The 21,959-nt window shown below is 37.8% G+C and overlaps 17 non-coding genes across 17 annotated transcripts; 10 read left to right on the top strand and 7 right to left on the bottom strand.

The window, feature by feature from the left end:
* The first annotated feature begins 418 nt into the window (after positions 1-418).
* On the top strand, positions 419-492 carry TRNAT-AGU (transfer RNA threonine (anticodon AGU)). The gene has a single exon. It is a non-coding gene; the product is annotated as a tRNA-Thr (tRNA).
* Positions 493-2,021: 1,529 nt separating this feature from the next.
* On the top strand, positions 2,022-2,095 carry TRNAT-AGU (transfer RNA threonine (anticodon AGU)). Its single transcript has one exon. It is a non-coding gene; the product is annotated as a tRNA-Thr (tRNA).
* A 959-nt stretch (positions 2,096-3,054) lies between these two features.
* Positions 3,055-3,136, bottom strand: TRNAS-GCU (transfer RNA serine (anticodon GCU)). The gene has a single exon. It is a non-coding gene; the product is annotated as a tRNA-Ser (tRNA).
* Positions 3,137-3,692: 556 nt separating this feature from the next.
* On the top strand, positions 3,693-3,766 carry TRNAT-AGU (transfer RNA threonine (anticodon AGU)). The gene has a single exon. It is a non-coding gene; the product is annotated as a tRNA-Thr (tRNA).
* Positions 3,767-4,725: 959 nt separating this feature from the next.
* TRNAS-GCU (transfer RNA serine (anticodon GCU)) lies at positions 4,726-4,807 on the bottom strand. Its single transcript has one exon. It is a non-coding gene; the product is annotated as a tRNA-Ser (tRNA).
* Positions 4,808-5,363: 556 nt separating this feature from the next.
* TRNAT-AGU (transfer RNA threonine (anticodon AGU)) lies at positions 5,364-5,437 on the top strand. The gene has a single exon. It is a non-coding gene; the product is annotated as a tRNA-Thr (tRNA).
* A 1,548-nt stretch (positions 5,438-6,985) lies between these two features.
* On the top strand, positions 6,986-7,059 carry TRNAT-AGU (transfer RNA threonine (anticodon AGU)). The gene has a single exon. It is a non-coding gene; the product is annotated as a tRNA-Thr (tRNA).
* A 1,597-nt stretch (positions 7,060-8,656) lies between these two features.
* Positions 8,657-8,730, top strand: TRNAT-AGU (transfer RNA threonine (anticodon AGU)). Its single transcript has one exon. It is a non-coding gene; the product is annotated as a tRNA-Thr (tRNA).
* A 959-nt stretch (positions 8,731-9,689) lies between these two features.
* Positions 9,690-9,771, bottom strand: TRNAS-GCU (transfer RNA serine (anticodon GCU)). Its single transcript has one exon. It is a non-coding gene; the product is annotated as a tRNA-Ser (tRNA).
* A 556-nt stretch (positions 9,772-10,327) lies between these two features.
* Positions 10,328-10,401, top strand: TRNAT-AGU (transfer RNA threonine (anticodon AGU)). The gene has a single exon. It is a non-coding gene; the product is annotated as a tRNA-Thr (tRNA).
* A 959-nt stretch (positions 10,402-11,360) lies between these two features.
* On the bottom strand, positions 11,361-11,442 carry TRNAS-GCU (transfer RNA serine (anticodon GCU)). Its single transcript has one exon. It is a non-coding gene; the product is annotated as a tRNA-Ser (tRNA).
* A 556-nt stretch (positions 11,443-11,998) lies between these two features.
* Positions 11,999-12,072, top strand: TRNAT-AGU (transfer RNA threonine (anticodon AGU)). The gene has a single exon. It is a non-coding gene; the product is annotated as a tRNA-Thr (tRNA).
* A 1,548-nt stretch (positions 12,073-13,620) lies between these two features.
* On the top strand, positions 13,621-13,694 carry TRNAT-AGU (transfer RNA threonine (anticodon AGU)). Its single transcript has one exon. It is a non-coding gene; the product is annotated as a tRNA-Thr (tRNA).
* A 1,548-nt stretch (positions 13,695-15,242) lies between these two features.
* On the top strand, positions 15,243-15,316 carry TRNAT-AGU (transfer RNA threonine (anticodon AGU)). The gene has a single exon. It is a non-coding gene; the product is annotated as a tRNA-Thr (tRNA).
* Positions 15,317-17,897: 2,581 nt separating this feature from the next.
* Positions 17,898-17,979, bottom strand: TRNAS-GCU (transfer RNA serine (anticodon GCU)). The gene has a single exon. It is a non-coding gene; the product is annotated as a tRNA-Ser (tRNA).
* A 1,589-nt stretch (positions 17,980-19,568) lies between these two features.
* Positions 19,569-19,650, bottom strand: TRNAS-GCU (transfer RNA serine (anticodon GCU)). Its single transcript has one exon. It is a non-coding gene; the product is annotated as a tRNA-Ser (tRNA).
* Positions 19,651-21,239: 1,589 nt separating this feature from the next.
* Positions 21,240-21,321, bottom strand: TRNAS-GCU (transfer RNA serine (anticodon GCU)). The gene has a single exon. It is a non-coding gene; the product is annotated as a tRNA-Ser (tRNA).
* Positions 21,322-21,959: the final 638 nt, after the last annotated feature.

Raw genomic sequence — 21,959 nt, 5'->3', positions numbered from 1 at the left:
GCTTGGGGAAAACTCTATCAGAAATGAACCAGTGCTGAGGTTTTTAATATCAATTAGTCATAATTTTTCCTCCTTTTGGTTTTGCCATGGCATTTCTTCAATCTGTCTATTCTGTGTCATAACTTGGAAGCAAAACAAGTCCCAAATTTCAGCTGTGCTAAAAGATGGCTCATTCAATTGCAAAACTTCAAAGCCTTTGTCCTCGATACAGCTTCTGTAAATTTGTCAGTCTTTTAAATGAATGCTCTTCAAAATTTATTTGGCTTCTTAAGTGTTATGACTGAGATTGAAATCTTATTCCATGTTTCTGCTCTACGTGGAATGGAACTCAAGCTCAATATTGTTTTGCTGCACTAACCAGTTGAATGTTCGATTGGTGCTTCAATCTTCCTTGGATTTCAAATGCATGCCATTTTCTGGTGCTGTGGCTTAGTTGGTTAAAGCGCCTGTCTAGTAAACAGGAGATCCTGAGTTCGAATCTCAGCAGTGCCTTGTTTTCATCTCCTCACAAAGAAGCTTCCTATCTTAAAAATAGGTGTTTCACTTGTGACTGATAGTGCAATTGTGAGATTAAAAATCTCTTCTATCTAAGTGATATAAAGGAAGAAAGATGGCGTCAAGCATGACATTGTAAAACCTGTTGATTTAGTTTTGAAATGACTCCTTTCTATGCATCTCTAATCCGTTTATCCAATGTATCTCACCTTTATGTCCTTTGGCTTAGTTGGTCAAAGAGCCTGTTTAGTAAACAGAAAATCTTGAATTTGAATGCCAGCAGTGCTATTCTTTCTTTATGTCAGTTTGGGGCTTCTTAACTCTCTAAGCAGGCTTTCTAATGTATCACACCTGTTTGTCTTAGTTGGTCAAAGAGCCTGTTTAGTAAACAGAAAATCTTGAATTTGAATGCCAGCAGTCCTTTTCCTTCTTTATCTCAGTTTAGGGCTGTTTAACTCTCTAAGCAGGCTTTTTAATGTTTCGCACCTGTTTGTCCTTTGGCTTAGTTGGTCAAAGAGCCTATTTAGTAAATGGAAAATCTTGATTTTGAATGTCAGCAGTGCTTTCTAATCTTCATCTCATTTTGTGGGTTTTTACCCCAAAAAGAGGACTTTTACTCTTGTTTGTCATCAAATATTAATTTCCTACAGCCCTAATATAGTGCAATTGAGAAAAAAAATTCTCTGCTGTTGAAACACTTTAAAAAGAATTAGAGGATATAATTTTCTTTACAGAATATAGGATGGCATTAAGCTTTACAAACTAAAACCAGTAGATTTACAGATCTGACTCTGCAAAGTTTGATAGCAGTACAGGAGTATTGTAAACTTTCATGCTTGAAGTGTCCACCGCTTGGGTTAAAAATGAAAACCAAACCATTCAACACGAAAGAAGAAGCAGCTTAATCCGACGAGGATGGGATTCGAACCCATGCATGCAGAGCACAATGGATTAGCAGTCCATCTCCTTAACCACTCGGCCACCTCGTCTACATAGCACCTGTGCGTTTAGGTGGGAAGATGTTGAGAGGGTTTTTACCAGTCAGTGTTTTTTCACTGAAGATTGTATGTTGGCTTTTGTCAGAGTTTCCTTATCTCGTCAACTACAGTGCCTGTTGTTTGAAGTTAGCTTGGGGAAAACTCTATCAGAAATGAACCAGTGCTGAGGTTTTTAATATCAATTAGTCATAATTTTTCCTCCTTTTGGTTTTGCCATGGCATTTCTTCAATCTGTCTATTCTGTGTCATAACTTGGAAGCAAAACAAGTCCCAAATTTCAGCTGTGCTAAAAGATGGCTCATTCAATTGCAAAACTTCAAAGCCTTTGTCCTCGATACAGCTTCTGTAAATTTGTCAGTCTTTTAAATGAATGCTCTTCAAAATTTTCTTGGCTTCTTAAGTGTTATGACTGAGATTGAAATCTTATTCCATGTTTCTGCTCTACGTGGAATGGAACTCAAGCTCAACCAGTTGAATGTTCGATTGGTGCTTCAATCTTCCTTGGATTTCAAATGCATGCCATCTTCTGGTGCTGTGGCTTAGTTGGTTAAAGCGCCTGTCTAGTAAACAGGAGATCCTGAGTTCGAATCTCAGCAGTGCCTTGTTTTCATCTCCTCACAAAGAAGCTTCCTATCTTAAAAATAGGTGTTTCACTTGTGACTGATAGTGCAATTGTGAGATTAAAAATCTCTTCTATCTAAGAGATATAAAGGAAGAAAGATGGCATCAAGCATGACAATGTAAAACCAGTTGATTTAGTTTTGAAATGCCTCCTATCTATGCATCTCTAATCCGTTTATCCAATGTATCTCACCTTTATGTCCTTTGGCTTAGTTGGTCAAAGAGCCTGTTTAGTAAACAGAAAATCTTGAATTTGAATGCCAGCAGTGCTATTCTTTCTTTATGTCAGTTTGGGGCTTCTTAACTCTCTAAGCAGGCTTTCTAATGTATCACACCTGTTTGTCTTAGTTGGTCAAAGAGCCTGTTTAGTAAACAGAAAATCTTGAATTTGAATGCCAGCAGTCCTTTTCCTTCTTTATCTCAGTTTAGGGCTGTTTAACTCTCTAAGCAGGCTTTTTAATGTTTCGCACCTGTTTGTCCTTTGGCTTAGTTGGTCAAAGAGCCTATTTAGTAAATGGAAAATCTTGATTTTGAATGTCAGCAGTGCTTTCTATTCTTCATCTCATTTTGTGGGTTTTTACCCCAAAAAGAGGACTTTTACTCTTGTTTGTCATCAAATATTAATTTCCCACAGCCCTAATATAGTGCAATTGAGAAAAAAAATTCTCTGCTGTTGAAACACTTTAAAAAGAATTAGAGGATATAATTTTCTTTACAGAATATAGGATGGCATTAAGCTTTACAAATTAAAACCAGTAGATTTACAGATCTGACTCTGCAAAGTTTGATAGCAGCACAGGAGTATTGTAAACTTTCATGCTTGAAGTGTCCACCGCTTGGGTTAAAAATGAAAACCAAACCATTCAACATGAAAGTGTCCACCGCTTGGGTTAAAAATGAAAACCAAACCATTCAACACGAAAGAAGAAGCAGCTTAATCCGACGAGGATGGGATTCGAACCCATGCATGCAGAGCACAATGGATTAGCAGTCCATCGCCTTAACCACTCGGCCACCTCGTCTACATAGCACCTGTGCGTTTAGGTGGGAAGATGTTGAGAGGGTTTTTACCAGTCAGTGTTTTTTCACTGAAGATTGTATGTTGGCTTTTGTCAGAGTTGCCTTATCTCGTCAACTACAGTGCCTGTTGTTTGAAGTTAGCTTGGGGAAAACTCTATCAGAAATGAACCAGTGCTGAGGTTTTTAATATCAATTAGTCATAATTTTTCCTCCTTTTGGTTTTGCCATGGCATTTCTTCAATCTGTCTATTCTGTGTCATAACTTGGAAGCAAAACAAGTCCCAAATTTCAGCTGTGCTAAAAGATGGCTCATTCAATTGCAAAACTTCAAAGCCTTTGTCCTCGATACAGCTTCTGTAAATTTGTCAGTCTTTTAAATGAATGCTCTTCAAAATTTTCTTGGCTTCTTAAGTGTTATGACTGAGATTGAAATCTTATTCCATGTTTCTGCTCTACGTGGAATGGAACTCAAGCTCAATATTGTTTTGCTGCGCTAACCAGTTGAATGTTCGATTGGTGCTTCAATCTTCCTTGGATTTCAAATGCATGCCATCTTCTGGTGCTGTGGCTTAGTTGGTTAAAGCGCCTGTCTAGTAAACAGGAGATCCTGAGTTCGAATCTCAGCAGTGCCTTGTTTTCATCTCCTCACAAAGAAGCTTCCTATCTTAAAAATAGGTGTTTCACTTGTGACTGATAGTGCAATTGTGAGATTAAAAATCTCTTCTATCTAAGAGATATAAAGGAAGAAAGATGGCATCAAGCATGACAATGTAAAACCAGTTGGTTTAGTTTTGAAATGCCTCCTATCTATGCATCTCTAATCCGTTTATCCAATGTATCTCACCTTTATGTCCTTTGGCTTAGTTGGTCAAAGAGCCTGTTTAGTAAACAGAAAATCTTGAATTTGAATGCCAGCAGTGCTATTCTTTCTTTATGTCAGTTTGGGGCTTCTTAACTCTCTAAGCAGGCTTTCTAATGTATCACACCTGTTTGTCTTAGTTGGTCAAAGAGCCTGTTTAGTAAACAGAAAATCTTGAATTTGAATGCCAGCAGTCCTTTTCCTTCTTTATCTCAGTTTAGGGCTGTTTAACTCTCTAAGCAGGCTTTTTAATGTTTCGCACCTGTTTGTCCTTTGGCTTAGTTGGTCAAAGAGCCTATTTAGTAAATGGAAAATCTTGATTTTGAATGTCAGCAGTGCTTTCTATTCTTCATCTCATTTTGTGGGTTTTTACCCCAAAAAGAGGACTTTTACTCTTGTTTGTCATCAAATATTAATTTCCCACAGCCCTAATATAGTGCAATTGAGAAAAAAAATTCTCTGCTGTTGAAACACTTTAAAAAGAATTAGAGGATATAATTTTCTTTACAGAATATAGGATGGCATTAAGCTTTACAAATTAAAACCAGTAGATTTACAGATCTGACTCTGCAAAGTTTGATAGCAGCACAGGAGTATTGTAAACTTTCATGCTTGAAGTGTCCACCGCTTGGGTTAAAAATGAAAACCAAACCATTCAACATGAAAGTGTCCACCGCTTGGGTTAAAAATGAAAACCAAACCATTCAACACGAAAGAAGAAGCAGCTTAATCCGACGAGGATGGGATTCGAACCCATGCATGCAGAGCACAATGGATTAGCAGTCCATCGCCTTAACCACTCGGCCACCTCGTCTACATAGCACCTGTGCGTTTAGGTGGGAAGATGTTGAGAGGGTTTTTACCAGTCAGTGTTTTTTCACTGAAGATTGTATGTTGGCTTTTGTCAGAGTTGCCTTATCTCGTCAACTACAGTGCCTGTTGTTTGAAGTTAGCTTGGGGAAAACTCTATCAGAAATGAACCAGTGCTGAGGTTTTTAATATCAATTAGTCATAATTTTTCCTCCTTTTGGTTTTGCCATGGCATTTCTTCAATCTGTCTATTCTGTGTCATAACTTGGAAGCAAAACAAGTCCCAAATTTCAGCTGTGCTAAAAGATGGCTCATTCAATTGCAAAACTTCAAAGCCTTTGTCCTCGATACAGCTTCTGTAAATTTGTCAGTCTTTTAAATGAATGCTCTTCAAAATTTTCTTGGCTTCTTAAGTGTTATGACTGAGATTGAAATCTTATTCCATGTTTCTGCTCTACGTGGAATGGAACTCAAGCTCAATATTGTTTTGCTGCGCTAACCAGTTGAATGTTCGATTGGTGCTTCAATCTTCCTTGGATTTCAAATGCATGCCATCTTCTGGTGCTGTGGCTTAGTTGGTTAAAGCGCCTGTCTAGTAAACAGGAGATCCTGAGTTCGAATCTCAGCAGTGCCTTGTTTTCATCTCCTCACAAAGAAGCTTCCTATCTTAAAAATAGGTGTTTCACTTGTGACTGATAGTGCAATTGTGAGATTAAAAATCTCTTCTATCTAAGAGATATAAAGGAAGAAAGATGGCATCAAGCATGACAATGTAAAACCAGTTGATTTAGTTTTGAAATGCCTCCTATCTATGCATCTCTAATCCGTTTATCCAATGTATCTCACCTTTATGTCCTTTGGCTTAGTTGGTCAAAGAGCCTGTTTAGTAAACAGAAAATCTTGAATTTGAATGCCAGCAGTGCTATTCTTTCTTTATGTCAGTTTGGGGCTTCTTAACTCTCTAAGCAGGCTTTCTAATGTATCACACCTGTTTGTCTTAGTTGGTCAAAGAGCCTGTTTAGTAAACAGAAAATCTTGAATTTGAATGCCAGCAGTCCTTTTCCTTCTTTATCTCAGTTTAGGGCTGTTTAACTCTCTAAGCAGGCTTTTTAATGTTTCGCACCTGTTTGTCCTTTGGCTTAGTTGGTCAAAGAGCCTATTTAGTAAATGGAAAATCTTGATTTTGAATGTCAGCAGTGCTTTCTAATCTTCATCTCATTTTGTGGGTTTTTACCCCAAAAAGAGGACTTTTACTCTTGTTTGTCATCAAATATTAATTTCCCACAGCCCTAATATAGTGCAATTGAGAAAAAAAATTCTCTGCTGTTGAAACATTTTAAAAAGAATTAGAGGATATAATTTTCTTTACAGAATATAGGATGGCATTAAGCTTTACAAACTAAAACCAGTAGATTTACAGATCTGACTCTGCAAAGTTTGATAGCAGTACAGGAGTATTGTAAACTTTCATGCTTGAAGTGTCCACTGCTTGGGTTAAAAATGAAAACCAAACCATTCAACACGAAAGAAGAAGCAGCTTAATCCGACGAGGATGGGATTCGAACCCATGCATGCAGAGCACAATGGATTAGCAGTCCATCTCCTTAACCACTCGGCCACCTCGTCTACATAGCACCTGTGTGTTTAGGTGGGAAGATGTTGAGAGGGTTTTTACCAGTCAGTGTTTTTTCACTGAAGATTGTATGTTGGCTTTTGTCAGAGTTGCCTTATCTCGTCAACTACAGTGCCTGTTGTTTGAAGTTAGCTTGGGGAAAACTCTATCAGAAATGAACCAGTGCTGAGGTTTTTAATATCAATTAGTCATAATTTTTCCTCCTTTTGGTTTTGCCATGGCATTTCTTCAATCTGTCTATTCTGTGTCATAACTTGGAAGCAAAACAAGTCCCAAATTTCAGCTGTGCTAAAAGATGGCTCATTCAATTGCAAAACTTCAAAGCCTTTGTCCTCGATACAGCTTCTGTAAATTTGTCAGTCTTTTAAATGAATGCTCTTCAAAATTTTCTTGGCTTCTTAAGTGTTATGACTGAGATTGAAATCTTATTCCATGTTTCTGCTCTACGTGGAATGGAACTCAAGCTCAATATTGTTTTGCTGTCCTAACCAGTTGAATGTTCGATTGGTGCTTCAATCTTCCTTGGATTTCAAATGCATGCCATCTTCTGGTGCTGTGGCTTAGTTGGTTAAAGCGCCTGTCTAGTAAACAGGAGATCCTGAGTTCGAATCTCAGCAGTGCCTTGTTTTCATCTCCTCACAAAGAAGCTTCCTATCTTAAAAATAGGTGTTTCACTTGTGACTGATAGTGCAATTGTGAGATTAAAAATCTCTTCTATCTAAGAGATATAAAGGAAGAAAGATGGCGTCAAGCATGACAATGTAAAACCAGTTGATTTAGTTTTGAAATGCCTCCTATCTATGCATCTCTAATCCGTTTATCCAATGTATCTCACATTTATGTCCTTTGGCTTAGTTGGTCAAAGAGCCTGTTTAGTAAACAGAAAATCTTGAATTTGAATGCCAGCAGTGCTATTCTTTCTTTATGTCAGTTTGGGGCTTCTTAACTCTCTAAGCAGGCTTTCTAATGTATCACACCTGTTTGTCTTAGTTGGTCAAAGAGCCTGTTTAGTAAACAGAAAATCTTGAATTTGAATGCCAGCAGTCCTTTTCCTTCTTTATCTCAGTTTAGGGCTGTTTAACTCTCTAAGCAGGCTTTTTAATGTTTCGCACCTGTTTGTCCTTTGGCTTAGTTGGTCAAAGAGCCTATTTAGCATATGGAAAATCTTGATTTTGAATGTCAGCAGTGCTTTCTATTCTTCATCTCATTTTGTGGGTTTTTACCCCAAAAAGAGGACTTTTACTCTTGTTTGTCATCAAATATTAATTTCCCACAGCCCTAATATAGTGCAATTGAGAAAAAAAATTCTCTGCTGTTGAAACACTTTAAAAAGAATTAGAGGATATAATTTTCTTTACAGAATATAGGATGGCATTAAGCTTTACAAATTAAAACCAGTAGATTTACAGATCTGACTCTGCAAAGTTTGATAGCAGCACAGGAGTATTGTAAACTTTCATGCTTGAAGTGTCCACCGCTTGGGTTAAAAATGAAAACCAAACCATTCAACACGAAAGTGTCCACCGCTTGGGTTAAAAATGAAAACCAAACCATTCAACACGAAAGAAGAAGCAGCTTAATCCGACGAGGATGGGATTCGAACCCATGCATGCAGAGCACAATGGATTAGCAGTCCATCTCCTTAACCACTCGGCCACCTCGTCTACATAGCACCTGTGTGTTTAGGTGGGAAGATGTTGAGAGGGTTTTTACCAGTCAGTGTTTTTTCACTGAAGATTGTATGTTGGCTTTTGTCAGAGTTGCCTTATCTCGTCAACTACAGTGCCTGTTGTTTGAAGTTAGCTTGGGGAAAACTCTATCAGAAATGAACCAGTGCTGAGGTTTTTAATATCAATTAGTCATAATTTTTCCTCCTTTTGGTTTTGCCATGGCATTTCTTCAATCTGTCTATTCTGTGTCATAACTTGGAAGCAAAACAAGTCCCAAATTTCAGCTGTGCTAAAAGATGGCTCATTCAATTGCAAAACTTCAAAGCCTTTGTCCTCGATACAGCTTCTGTAAATTTGTCAGTCTTTTAAATGAATGCTCTTCAAAATTTTCTTGGCTTCTTAAGTGTTATGACTGAGATTGAAATCTTATTCCATGTTTCTGCTCTACGTGGAATGGAACTCAAGCTCAATATTGTTTTGCTGTCCTAACCAGTTGAATGTTCGATTGGTGCTTCAATCTTCCTTGGATTTCAAATGCATGCCATCTTCTGGTGCTGTGGCTTAGTTGGTTAAAGCGCCTGTCTAGTAAACAGGAGATCCTGAGTTCGAATCTCAGCAGTGCCTTGTTTTCATCTCCTCACAAAGAAGCTTCCTATCTTAAAAATAGGTGTTTCACTTGTGACTGATAGTGCAATTGTGAGATTAAAAATCTCTTCTATCTAAGAGATATAAAGGAAGAAAGATGGCGTCAAGCATGACAATGTAAAACCAGTTGATTTAGTTTTGAAATGCCTCCTATCTATGCATCTCTAATCCGTTTATCCAATGTATCTCACATTTATGTCCTTTGGCTTAGTTGGTCAAAGAGCCTGTTTAGTAAACAGAAAATCTTGAATTTGAATGCCAGCAGTGCTATTCTTTCTTTATGTCAGTTTGGGGCTTCTTAACTCTCTAAGCAGGCTTTCTAATGTATCACACCTGTTTGTCTTAGTTGGTCAAAGAGCCTGTTTAGTAAACAGAAAATCTTGAATTTGAATGCCAGCAGTCCTTTTCCTTCTTTATCTCAGTTTAGGGCTGTTTAACTCTCTAAGCAGGCTTTTTAATGTTTCGCACCTGTTTGTCCTTTGGCTTAGTTGGTCAAAGAGCCTATTTAGCATATGGAAAATCTTGATTTTGAATGTCAGCAGTGCTTTCTATTCTTCATCTCATTTTGTGGGTTTTTACCCCAAAAAGAGGACTTTTACTCTTGTTTGTCATCAAATATTAATTTCCCACAGCCCTAATATAGTGCAATTGAGAAAAAAAATTCTCTGCTGTTGAAACACTTTAAAAAGAATTAGAGGATATAATTTTCTTTACAGAATATAGGATGGCATTAAGCTTTACAAATTAAAACCAGTAGATTTACAGATCTGACTCTGCAAAGTTTGATAGCAGCACAGGAGTATTGTAAACTTTCATGCTTGAAGTGTCCACCGCTTGGGTTAAAAATGAAAACCAAACCATTCAACACGAAAGTGTCCACCGCTTGGGTTAAAAATGAAAACCAAACCATTCAACACGAAAGAAGAAGCAGCTTAATCCGACGAGGATGGGATTCGAACCCATGCATGCAGAGCACAATGGATTAGCAGTCCGTCGCCTTAACCACTCGGCCACCTCGTCTACATAGCACCTGTGCGTTTAGGTGGGAAGATGTTGAGAGGGTTTTTACCAGTCAGTGTTTTTTCACTGAAGATTGTATGTTGGCTTTTGTCAGAGTTGCCTTATCTCGTCAACTACAGTGCCTGTTGTTTGAAGTTAGCTTGGGGAAAACTCTATCAGAAATGAACCAGTGCTGAGGTTTTTAATATCAATTAGTCATAATTTTTCCTCCTTTTGGTTTTGCCATGGCATTTCTTCAATCTGTCTATTCTGTGTCATAACTTGGAAGCAAAACAAGTCCCAAATTTCAGCTGTGCTAAAAGATGGCTCATTCAATTGCAAAACTTCAAAGCCTTTGTCCTCGATACAGCTTCTGTAAATTTGTCAGTCTTTTAAATGAATGCTCTTCAAAATTTTCTTGGCTTCTTAAGTGTTATGACTGAGATTGAAATCTTATTCCATGTTTCTGCTCTACGTGGAATGGAACTCAAGCTCAATATTGTTTTGCTGTCCTAACCAGTTGAATGTTCGATTGGTGCTTCAATCTTCCTTGGATTTCAAATGCATGCCATCTTCTGGTGCTGTGGCTTAGTTGGTTAAAGCGCCTGTCTAGTAAACAGGAGATCCTGAGTTCGAATCTCAGCAGTGCCTTGTTTTCATCTCCTCACAAAGAAGCTTCCTATCTTAAAAATAGGTGTTTCACTTGTGACTGATAGTGCAATTGTGAGATTAAAAATCTCTTCTATCTAAGAGATATAAAGGAAGAAAGATGGCGTCAAGCATGACAATGTAAAACCAGTTGATTTAGTTTTGAAATGCCTGCTATCTATGCATCTCTAATCCGTTTATCCAATGTATCTCACCTTTATGTCCTTTGGCTTAGTTGGTCAAAGAGCCTGTTTAGTAAACAGAAAATCTTGAATTTGAATGCCAGCAGTGCTATTCTTTCTTTATGTCAGTTTGGGGCTTCTTAACTTTCTAAGCAGGCTTTCTAATGTATCACACCTGTTTGTCTTAGTTGGTCAAAGAGCCTGTTTAGTAAACAGAAAATCTTGAATTTGAATGCCAGCAGTCCTTTTCCTTCTTTATCTCAGTTTAGGGCTGTTTAACTCTCTAAGCAGGCTTTTTAATGTTTCGCACCTGTTTGTCCTTTGGCTTAGTTGGTCAAAGAGCCTATTTAGTAAATGGAAAATCTTGATTTTGAATGTCAGCAGTGCTTTCTATTCTTCATCTCATTTTGTGGGTTTTTACCCCAAAAAGAGGACTTTTACTCTTGTTTGTCATCAAATATTAATTTCCCACAGCCCTAATATAGTGCAATTGAGAAAAAAAATTCTCTGCTGTTGAAACACTTTAAAAAGAATTAGAGGATATAATTTTCTTTACAGAATATAGGATGGCATTAAGCTTTACAAATTAAAACCAGTAGATTTACAGATCTGACTCTGCAAAGTTTGATAGCAGCACAGGAGTATTGTAAACTTTCATGCTTGAAGTGTCCACCGCTTGGGTTAAAAATGAAAACCAAACCATTCAACACGAAAGTGTCCACCGCTTGGGTTAAAAATGAAAACCAAACCATTCAACACGAAAGAAGAAGCAGCTTAATCCGACGAGGATGGGATTCGAACCCATGCATGCAGAGCACAATGGATTAGCAGTCCATCGCCTTAACCACTCGGCCACCTCGTCTACATAGCACCTGTGCGTTTAGGTGGGAAGATGTTGAGAGGGTTTTTACCAGTCAGTGTTTTTTCACTGAAGATTGTATGTTGGCTTTTGTCAGAGTTGCCTTATCTCGTCAACTACAGTGCCTGTTGTTTGAAGTTAGCTTGGGGAAAACTCTATCAGAAATGAACCAGTGCTGAGGTTTTTAATATCAATTAGTCATAATTTTTCCTCCTTTTGGTTTTGCCATGGCATTTCTTCAATCTGTCTATTCTGTGTCATAACTTGGAAGCAAAACAAGTCCCAAATTTCAGCTGTGCTAAAAGATGGCTCATTCAATTGCAAAACTTCAAAGCCTTTGTCCTCGATACAGCTTCTGTAAATTTGTCAGTCTTTTAAATGAATGCTCTTCAAAATTTTCTTGGCTTCTTAAGTGTTATGACTGAGATTGAAATCTTATTCCATGTTTCTGCTCTACGTGGAATGGAACTCAAGCTCAATATTGTTTTGCTGTCCTAACCAGTTGAATGTTCGATTGGTGCTTCAATCTTCCTTGGATTTCAAATGCATGCCATCTTCTGGTGCTGTGGCTTAGTTGGTTAAAGCGCCTGTCTAGTAAACAGGAGATCCTGAGTTCGAATCTCAGCAGTGCCTTGTTTTCATCTCCTCACAAAGAAGCTTCCTATCTTAAAAATAGGTGTTTCACTTGTGACTGATAGTGCAATTGTGAGATTAAAAATCTCTTCTATCTAAGAGATATAAAGGAAGAAAGATGGCATCAAGCATGACAATGTAAAACCAGTTGATTTAGTTTTGAAATGCCTCCTATCTATGCATCTCTAATCCGTTTATCCAATGTATCTCACCTTTATGTCCTTTGGCTTAGTTGGTCAAAGAGCCTGTTTAGTAAACAGAAAATCTTGAATTTGAATGCCAGCAGTGCTATTCTTTCTTTATGTCAGTTTGGGGCTTCTTAACTCTCTAAGCAGGCTTTCTAATGTATCACACCTGTTTGTCTTAGTTGGTCAAAGAGCCTGTTTAGTAAACAGAAAATCTTGAATTTGAATGCCAGCAGTCCTTTTCCTTCTTTATCTCAGTTTAGGGCTGTTTAACTCTCTAAGCAGGCTTTTTAATGTTTCGCACCTGTTTGTCCTTTGGCTTAGTTGGTCAAAGAGCCTATTTAGTAAATGGAAAATCTTGATTTTGAATGTCAGCAGTGCTTTCTAATCTTCATCTCATTTTGTGGGTTTTTACCCCAAAAAGAGGACTTTTACTCTTGTTTGTCATCAAATATTAATTTCCCACAGCCCTAATATAGTGCAATTGAGAAAAAAAATTCTCTGCTGTTGAAACACTTTAAAAAGAATTAGAGGATATAATTTTCTTTACAGAATATAGGATGGCATTAAGCTTTACAAACTAAAACCAGTAGATTTACAGATCTGACTCTGCAAAGTTTGATAGCAGTACAGGAGTATTGTAAACTTTCATGCTTGAAGTGTCCACCGCTTGGGTTAAAAATGAAAACCAAACCATTCAACACGAAAGAAGAAGCAGCTTAATCCGACGAGGATGGGATTCAAACCCATGCATGCAGAGCACAATGGATTAGCAGTCCATCTCCTTAACCACTCGGCCACCTCGGCTACATAGCACCTGTGTGTTTAGGTGGGAAGATGTTGAGAGGGTTTTTACCAGTCAGTGTTTTTTCACTGAAGATTGTATGTTGGCTTTTGTCAGAGTTGCCTTATCTCGTCAACTACAGTGCCTGTTGTTTGAAGTTAGCTTGGGGAAAACTCTATCAGAAATGAACCAGTGCTGAGGTTTTTAATATCAATTAGTCATAATTTTTCCTCCTTTTGGTTTTGCCATGGCATTTCTTCAATCTGTCTATTCTGTGTCATAACTTGGAAGCAAAACAAGTCCCAAATTTCAGCTGTGCTAAAAGATGGCTCATTCAATTGCAAAACTTCAAAGCCTTTGTCCTCGATACAGCTTCTGTAAATTTGTCAGTCTTTTAAATGAATGCTCTTCAAAATTTTCTTGGCTTCTTAAGTGTTATGACTGAGATTGAAATCTTATTCCATGTTTCTGCTCTACGTGGAATGGAACTCAAGCTCAATATTGTTTTGCTGTCCTAACCAGTTGAATGTTCGATTGGTGCTTCAATCTTCCTTGGATTTCAAATGCATGCCATCTTCTGGTGCTGTGGCTTAGTTGGTTAAAGCGCCTGTCTAGTAAACAGGAGATCCTGAGTTCGAATCTCAGCAGTGCCTTGTTTTCATCTCCTCACAAAGAAGCTTCCTATCTTAAAAATAGGTGTTTCACTTGTGACTGATAGTGCAATTGTGAGATTAAAAATCTCTTCTATCTAAGAGATATAAAGGAAGAAAGATGGCATCAAGCATGACAATGTAAAACCAGTTGATTTAGTTTTGAAATGCCTCCTATCTATGCATCTCTAATCCGTTTATCCAATGTATCTCACCTTTATGTCCTTTGGCTTAGTTGGTCAAAGAGCCTGTTTAGTAAACAGAAAATCTTGAATTTGAATGCCAGCAGTGCTATTCTTTCTTTATGTCAGTTTGGGGCTTCTTAACTCTCTAAGCAGGCTTTCTAATGTATCACACCTGTTTGTCTTAGTTGGTCAAAGAGCCTGTTTAGTAAACAGAAAATCTTGAATTTGAATGCCAGCAGTCCTTTTCCTTCTTTATCTCAGTTTAGGGCTGTTTAACTCTCTAAGCAGGCTTTTTAATGTTTCGCACCTGTTTGTCCTTTGGCTTAGTTGGTCAAAGAGCCTATTTAGTAAATGGAAAATCTTGATTTTGAATGTCAGCAGTGCTTTCTAATCTTCATCTCATTTTGTGGGTTTTTACCCCAAAAAGAGGACTTTTACTCTTGTTTGTCATCAAATATTAATTTCCCACAGCCCTAATATAGTGCAATTGAGAAAAAAAATTCTCTGCTGTTGAAACACTTTAAAAAGAATTAGAGGATATAATTTTCTTTACAGAATATAGGATGGCATTAAGCTTTACAAACTAAAACCAGTAGATTTACAGATCTGACTCTGCAAAGTTTGATAGCAGTACAGGAGTATTGTAAACTTTCATGCTTGAAGTGTCCACCGCTTGGGTTAAAAATGAAAACCAAACCATTCAACACGAAAGAAGAAGCAGCTTAATCCGACGAGGATGGGATTCAAACCCATGCATGCAGAGCACAATGGATTAGCAGTCCATCTCCTTAACCACTCGGCCACCTCGGCTACATAGCACCTGTGTGTTTAGGTGGGAAGATGTTGAGAGGGTTTTTACCAGTCAGTGTTTTTTCACTGAAGATTGTATGTTGGCTTTTGTCAGAGTTGCCTTATCTTGTCAACTACAGTGCCTGTTGTTTGAAGTTAGCTTGGGGAAAACTCTATCAGAAATGAACCAGTGCTGAGGTTTTTAATATCAATTAGTCATAATTTTTCCTCCTTTTGGTTTTGCCATGGCATTTCTTCAATCTGTCTATTCTGTGTCATAACTTGGAAGCAAAACAAGTCCCAAATTTCAGCTGTGCTAAAAGATGGCTCATTCAATTGCAAAACTTCAAAGCCTTTGTCCTCGATACAGCTTCTGTAAATTTGTCAGTCTTTTAAATGAATGCTCTTCAAAATTTTCTTGGCTTCTTAAGTGTTATGACTGAGATTGAAATCTTATTCCATGTTTCTGCTCTACGTGGAATGGAACTCAAGCTCAATATTGTTTTGCTGTCCTAACCAGTTGAATGTTCGATTGGTGCTTCAATCTTCCTTGGATTTCAAATGCATGCCATCTTCTGGTGCTGTGGCTTAGTTGGTTAAAGCGCCTGTCTAGTAAACAGGAGATCCTGAGTTCGAATCTCAGCAGTGCCTTGTTTTCATCTCCTCACAAAGAAGCTTCCTATCTTAAAAATAGGTGTTTCACTTGTGACTGATAGTGCAATTGTGAGATTAAAAATCTCTTCTATCTAAGAGATATAAAGGAAGAAAGATGGCATCAAGCATGACAATGTAAAACCAGTTGATTTAGTTTTGAAATGCCTCCTATCTATGCATCTCTAATCCGTTTATCCAATGTATCTCACCTTTATGTCCTTTGGCTTAGTTGGTCAAAGAGCCTGTTTAGTAAACAGAAAATCTTGAATTTGAATGCCAGCAGTGCTATTCTTTCTTTATGTCAGTTTGGGGCTTCTTAACTCTCTAAGCAGGCTTTCTAATGTATCACACCTGTTTGTCTTAGTTGGTCAAAGAGCCTGTTTAGTAAACAGAAAATCTTGAATTTGAATGCCAGCAGTCCTTTTCCTTCTTTATCTCAGTTTAGGGCTGTTTAACTCTCTAAGCAGGCTTTTTAATGTTTCGCACCTGTTTGTCCTTTGGCTTAGTTGGTCAAAGAGCCTATTTAGTAAATGGAAAATCTTGATTTTGAATGTCAGCAGTGCTTTCTAATCTTCATCTCATTTTGTGGGTTTTTACCCCAAAAAGAGGACTTTTACTCTTGTTTGTCATCAAATATTAATTTCCCACAGCCCTAATATAGTGCAATTGAGAAAAAAAATTCTCTGCTGTTGAAACACTTTAAAAAGAATTAGAGGATATAATTTTCTTTACAGAATATAGGATGGCATTAAGCTTTACAAACTAAAACCAGTAGATTTACAGATCTGACTCTGCAAAGTTTGATAGCAGTACAGGAGTATTGTAAACTTTCATGCTTGAAGTGTCCACCGCTTGGGTTAAAAATGAAAACCAAACCATTCAACACGAAAGAAGAAGCAGCTTAATCCGACGAGGATGGGATTCAAACCCATGCATGCAGAGCACAATGGATTAGCAGTCCATCTCCTTAACCACTCGGCCACCTCGGCTACATAGCACCTGTGTGTTTAGGTGGGAAGATGTTGAGAGGGTTTTTACCAGTCAGTGTTTTTTCACTGAAGATTGTATGTTGGCTTTTGTCAGAGTTGCCTTATCTTGTCAACTACAGTGCCTGTTGTTTGAAGTTAGCTTGGGGAAAACTCTATCAGAAATGAACCAGTGCTGAGGTTTTTAATATCAATTAGTCATAATTTTTCCTCCTTTTGGTTTTGCCATGGCATTTCTTCAATCTGTCTATTCTGTGTCATAACTTGGAAGCAAAACAAGTCCCAAATTTCAGCTGTGCTAAAAGATGGCTCATTCAATTGCAAAACTTCAAAGCCTTTGTCCTCGATACAGCTTCTGTAAATTTGTCAGTCTTTTAAATGAATGCTCTTCAAAATTTTCTTGGCTTCTTAAGTGTTATGACTGAGATTGAAATCTTATTCCATGTTTCTGCTCTACGTGGAATGGAACTCAAGCTCAATATTTTTTTGCTGTCCTAACCAGTTGAATGTTCGATTGGTGCTTCAATCTTCCTTGGATTTCAAATGCATGCCATCTTCTGGTTCTGTGGCTTAGTTGGTTAAAGCGCCTGTCTAGTGAACAGGAGATCCTGAGTTCGAATCTCAGCAGTGCCTTGTTTTCATCTCCTCACAAAGAAGCTTCCTATCTTAAAAATAGGTGTTTCACTTGTGACTGATAGTGCAATTGTGAGATTAAAAATCTCTTCTATCTAAGAGATATAAAGGAAGAAAGATGGCGTCAAGCATGACAATGTAAAACCAGTTGATTTAGTTTTGAAATGCCTCCTATCTATGCATCTCTAATCCGTTTATCCAATGTATCTCACCTTTATGTCCTTTGGCTTAGTTGGTCAAAGAGCCTGTTTAGTAAACAGAAAATCTTGAATTTGAATGCCAGCAGTGCTATTCTTTCTTTATGTCAGTTTGGGGCTTCTTAACTCTCTAAGCAGGCTTTCTAATGTATCACACCTGTTTGTCTTAGTTGGTCAAAGAGCCTGTTTAGTAAACAGAAAATCTTGAATTTGAATGCCAGCAGTCCTTTTCCTTCTTTATCTCAGTTTAGGGCTGTTTAACTCTCTAAGCAGGCTTTTTAATGTTTCGCACCTGTTTGTCCTTTGGCTTAGTTGGTCAAAGAGCCTATTTAGTAAATGGAAAATCTTGATTTTGAATGTCAGCAGTGCTTTCTATTCTTCATCTCATTTTGTGGGTTTTTACCCCAAAAAGAGGACTTTTACTCTTGTTTGTCATCAAATATTAATTTCCCACAGCCCTAATATAGTGCAATTGAGAAAAAAAATTCTCTGCTGTTGAAACACTTTAAAAAGAATTAGAGGATATAATTTTCTTTACAGAATATAGGATGGCATTAAGCTTTACAAATTAAAACCAGTAGATTTACAGATCTGACTCTGCAAAGTTTGATAGCAGCACAGGAGTATTGTAAACTTTCATGCTTGAAGTGTCCACCGCTTGGGTTAAAAATGAAAACCAAACCATTCAACATGAAAGTGTCCACCGCTTGGGTTAAAAATGAAAACCAAACCATTCAACACGAAAGAAGAAGCAGCTTAATCCGACGAGGATGGGATTCGAACCCATGCATGCAGAGCACAATGGATTAGCAGTCCATCGCCTTAACCACTCGGCCACCTCGTCTACATAGCACCTGTGCGTTTAGGTGGGAAGATGTTGAGAGGGTTTTTACCAGTCAGTGTTTTTTCACTGAAGATTGTATGTTGGCTTTTGTCAGAGTTGCCTTATCTCGTCAACTACAGTGCCTGTTGTTTGAAGTTAGCTTGGGGAAAACTCTATCAGAAATGAACCAGTGCTGAGGTTTTTAATATCAATTAGTCATAATTTTTCCTCCTTTTGGTTTTGCCATGGCATTTCTTCAATCTGTCTATTCTGTGTCATAACTTGGAAGCAAAACAAGTCCCAAATTTCAGCTGTGCTAAAAGATGGCTCATTCAATTGCAAAACTTCAAAGCCTTTGTCCTCGATACAGCTTCTGTAAATTTGTCAGTCTTTTAAATGAATGCTCTTCAAAATTTTCTTGGCTTCTTAAGTGTTATGACTGAGATTGAAATCTTATTCCATGTTTCTGCTCTACGTGGAATGGAACTCAAGCTCAATATTGTTTTGCTGCGCTAACCAGTTGAATGTTCGATTGGTGCTTCAATCTTCCTTGGATTTCAAATGCATGCCATCTTCTGGTGCTGTGGCTTAGTTGGTTAAAGCGCATGTCTAGTAAACAGGAGATCCTGAGTTCGAATCTCAGCAGTGCCTTGTTTTCATCTCCTCACAAAGAAGCTTCCTATCTTAAAAATAGGTGTTTCACTTGTGACTGATAGTGCAATTGTGAGATTAAAAATCTCTTCTATCTAAGAGATATAAAGGAAGAAAGATGGCATCAAGCATGACAATGTAAAACCAGTTGATTTAGTTTTGAAATGCCTCCTATCTATGCATCTCTAATCCGTTTATCCAATGTATCTCACCTTTATGTCCTTTGGCTTAGTTGGTCAAAGAGCCTGTTTAGTAAACAGAAAATCTTGAATTTGAATGCCAGCAGTGCTATTCTTTCTTTATGTCAGTTTGGGGCTTCTTAACTCTCTAAGCAGGCTTTCTAATGTATCACACCTGTTTGTCTTAGTTGGTCAAAGAGCCTGTTTAGTAAACAGAAAATCTTGAATTTGAATGCCAGCAGTCCTTTTCCTTCTTTATCTCAGTTTAGGGCTGTTTAACTCTCTAAGCAGGCTTTTTAATGTTTCGCACCTGTTTGTCCTTTGGCTTAGTTGGTCAAAGAGCCTATTTAGTAAATGGAAAATCTTGATTTTGAATGTCAGCAGTGCTTTCTATTCTTCATCTCATTTTGTGGGTTTTTACCCCAAAAAGAGGACTTTTACTCTTGTTTGTCATCAAATATTAATTTCCCACAGCCCTAATATAGTGCAATTGAGAAAAAAAATTCTCTGCTGTTGAAACACTTTAAAAAGAATTAGAGGATATAATTTTCTTTACAGAATATAGGATGGCATTAAGCTTTACAAATTAAAACCAGTAGATTTACAGATCTGACTCTGCAAAGTTTGATAGCAGCACAGGAGTATTGTAAACTTTCATGCTTGAAGTGTCCACCGCTTGGGTTAAAAATGAAAACCAAACCATTCAACATGAAAGTGTCCACCGCTTGGGTTAAAAATGAAAACCAAACCATTCAACACGAAAGAAGAAGCAGCTTAATCCGACGAGGATGGGATTCGAACCCATGCATGCAGAGCACAATGGATTAGCAGTCCATCGCCTTAACCACTCGGCCACCTCGTCTACATAGCACCTGTGCGTTTAGGTGGGAAGATGTTGAGAGGGTTTTTACCAGTCAGTGTTTTTTCACTGAAGATTGTATGTTGGCTTTTGTCAGAGTTGCCTTATCTCGTCAACTACAGTGCCTGTTGTTTGAAGTTAGCTTGGGGAAAACTCTATCAGAAATGAACCAGTGCTGAGGTTTTTAATATCAATTAGTCATAATTTTTCCTCCTTTTGGTTTTGCCATGGCATTTCTTCAATCTGTCTATTCTGTGTCATAACTTGGAAGCAAAACAAGTCCCAAATTTCAGCTGTGCTAAAAGATGGCTCATTCAATTGCAAAACTTCAAAGCCTTTGTCCTCGATACAGCTTCTGTAAATTTGTCAGTCTTTTAAATGAATGCTCTTCAAAATTTTCTTGGCTTCTTAAGTGTTATGACTGAGATTGAAATCTTATTCCATGTTTCTGCTCTACGTGGAATGGAACTCAAGCTCAATATTGTTTTGCTGCGCTAACCAGTTGAATGTTCGATTGGTGCTTCAATCTTCCTTGGATTTCAAATGCATGCCATCTTCTGGTGCTGTGGCTTAGTTGGTTAAAGCGCATGTCTAGTAAACAGGAGATCCTGAGTTCGAATCTCAGCAGTGCCTTGTTTTCATCTCCTCACAAAGAAGCTTCCTATCTTAAAAATAGGTGTTTCACTTGTGACTGATAGTGCAATTGTGAGATTAAAAATCTCTTCTATCTAAGAGATATAAAGGAAGAAAGATGGCATCAAGCATGACAATGTAAAACCAGTTGATTTAGTTTTGAAATGCCTCCTATCTATGCATCTCTAATCCGTTTATCCAATGTATCTCACCTTTATGTCCTTTGGCTTAGTTGGTCAAAGAGCCTGTTTAGTAAACAGAAAATCTTGAATTTGAATGCCAGCAGTGCTATTCTTTCTTTATGTCAGTTTGGGGCTTCTTAACTCTCTAAGCAGGCTTTCTAATGTATCACACCTGTTTGTCTTAGTTGGTCAAAGAGCCTGTTTAGTAAACAGAAAATCTTGAATTTGAATGCCAGCAGTCCTTTTCCTTCTTTATCTCAGTTTAGGGCTGTTTAACTCTCTAAGCAGGCTTTTTAATGTTTCGCACCTGTTTGTCCTTTGGCTTAGTTGGTCAAAGAGCCTATTTAGTAAATGGAAAATCTTGATTTTGAATGTCAGCAGTGCTTTCTATTCTTCATCTCATTTTGTGGGTTTTTACCCCAAAAAGAGGACTTTTACTCTTGTTTGTCATCAAATATTAATTTCCCACAGCCCTAATATAGTGCAATTGAGAAAAAAAATTCTCTGCTGTTGAAACACTTTAAAAAGAATTAGAGGATATAATTTTCTTTACAGAATATAGGATGGCATTAAGCTTTACAAATTAAAACCAGTAGATTTACAGATCTGACTCTGCAAAGTTTGATAGCAGCACAGGAGTATTGTAAACTTTCATGCTTGAAGTGTCCACCGCTTGGGTTAAAAATGAAAACCAAACCATTCAACATGAAAGTGTCCACCGCTTGGGTTAAAAATGAAAACCAAACCATTCAACACGAAAGAAGAAGCAGCTTAATCCGACGAGGATGGGATTCGAACCCATGCATGCAGAGCACAATGGATTAGCAGTCCATCGCCTTAACCACTCGGCCACCTCGTCTACATAGCACCTGTGCGTTTAGGTGGGAAGATGTTGAGAGGGTTTTTACCAGTCAGTGTTTTTTCACTGAAGATTGTATGTTGGCTTTTGTCAGAGTTGCCTTATCTCGTCAACTACAGTGCCTGTTGTTTGAAGTTAGCTTGGGGAAAACTCTATCAGAAATGAACCAGTGCTGAGGTTTTTAATATCAATTAGTCATAATTTTTCCTCCTTTTGGTTTTGCCATGGCATTTCTTCAATCTGTCTATTCTGTGTCATAACTTGGAAGCAAAACAAGTCCCAAATTTCAGCTGTGCTAAAAGATGGCTCATTCAATTGCAAAACTTCAAAGCCTTTGTCCTCGATACAGCTTCTGTAAATTTGTCAGTCTTTTAAATGAATGCTCTTCAAAATTTTCTTGGCTTCTTAAGTGTTATGACTGAGATTGAAATCTTATTCCATGTTTCTGCTCTACGTGGAATGGAACTCAAGCTCAATATTGTTTTGCTGCGCTAACCAGTTGAATGTTCGATTGGTGCTTCAATCTTCCTTGGATTTCAAATGCATGCCATCTTCTGGTGCTGTGGCTTAGTTGGTTAAAGCGCATGTCTAGTAAACAGGAGATCCTGAGTTCGAATCTCAGCAGTGCCTTGTTTTCA

Source organism: Dendrobates tinctorius, unplaced genomic scaffold (assembly GCF_039654945.1).
Source record: "Dendrobates tinctorius isolate UK_male_01 unplaced genomic scaffold, ASM3965494v1 ptg000254l, whole genome shotgun sequence".
In the NCBI taxonomy this organism is placed as follows: Eukaryota; Metazoa; Chordata; class Amphibia; order Anura; family Dendrobatidae; genus Dendrobates; species Dendrobates tinctorius.
The sequence above is the reverse complement of the archived record's forward strand: the minus strand, read 5'-3'. Positions and strand labels throughout refer to the sequence as shown.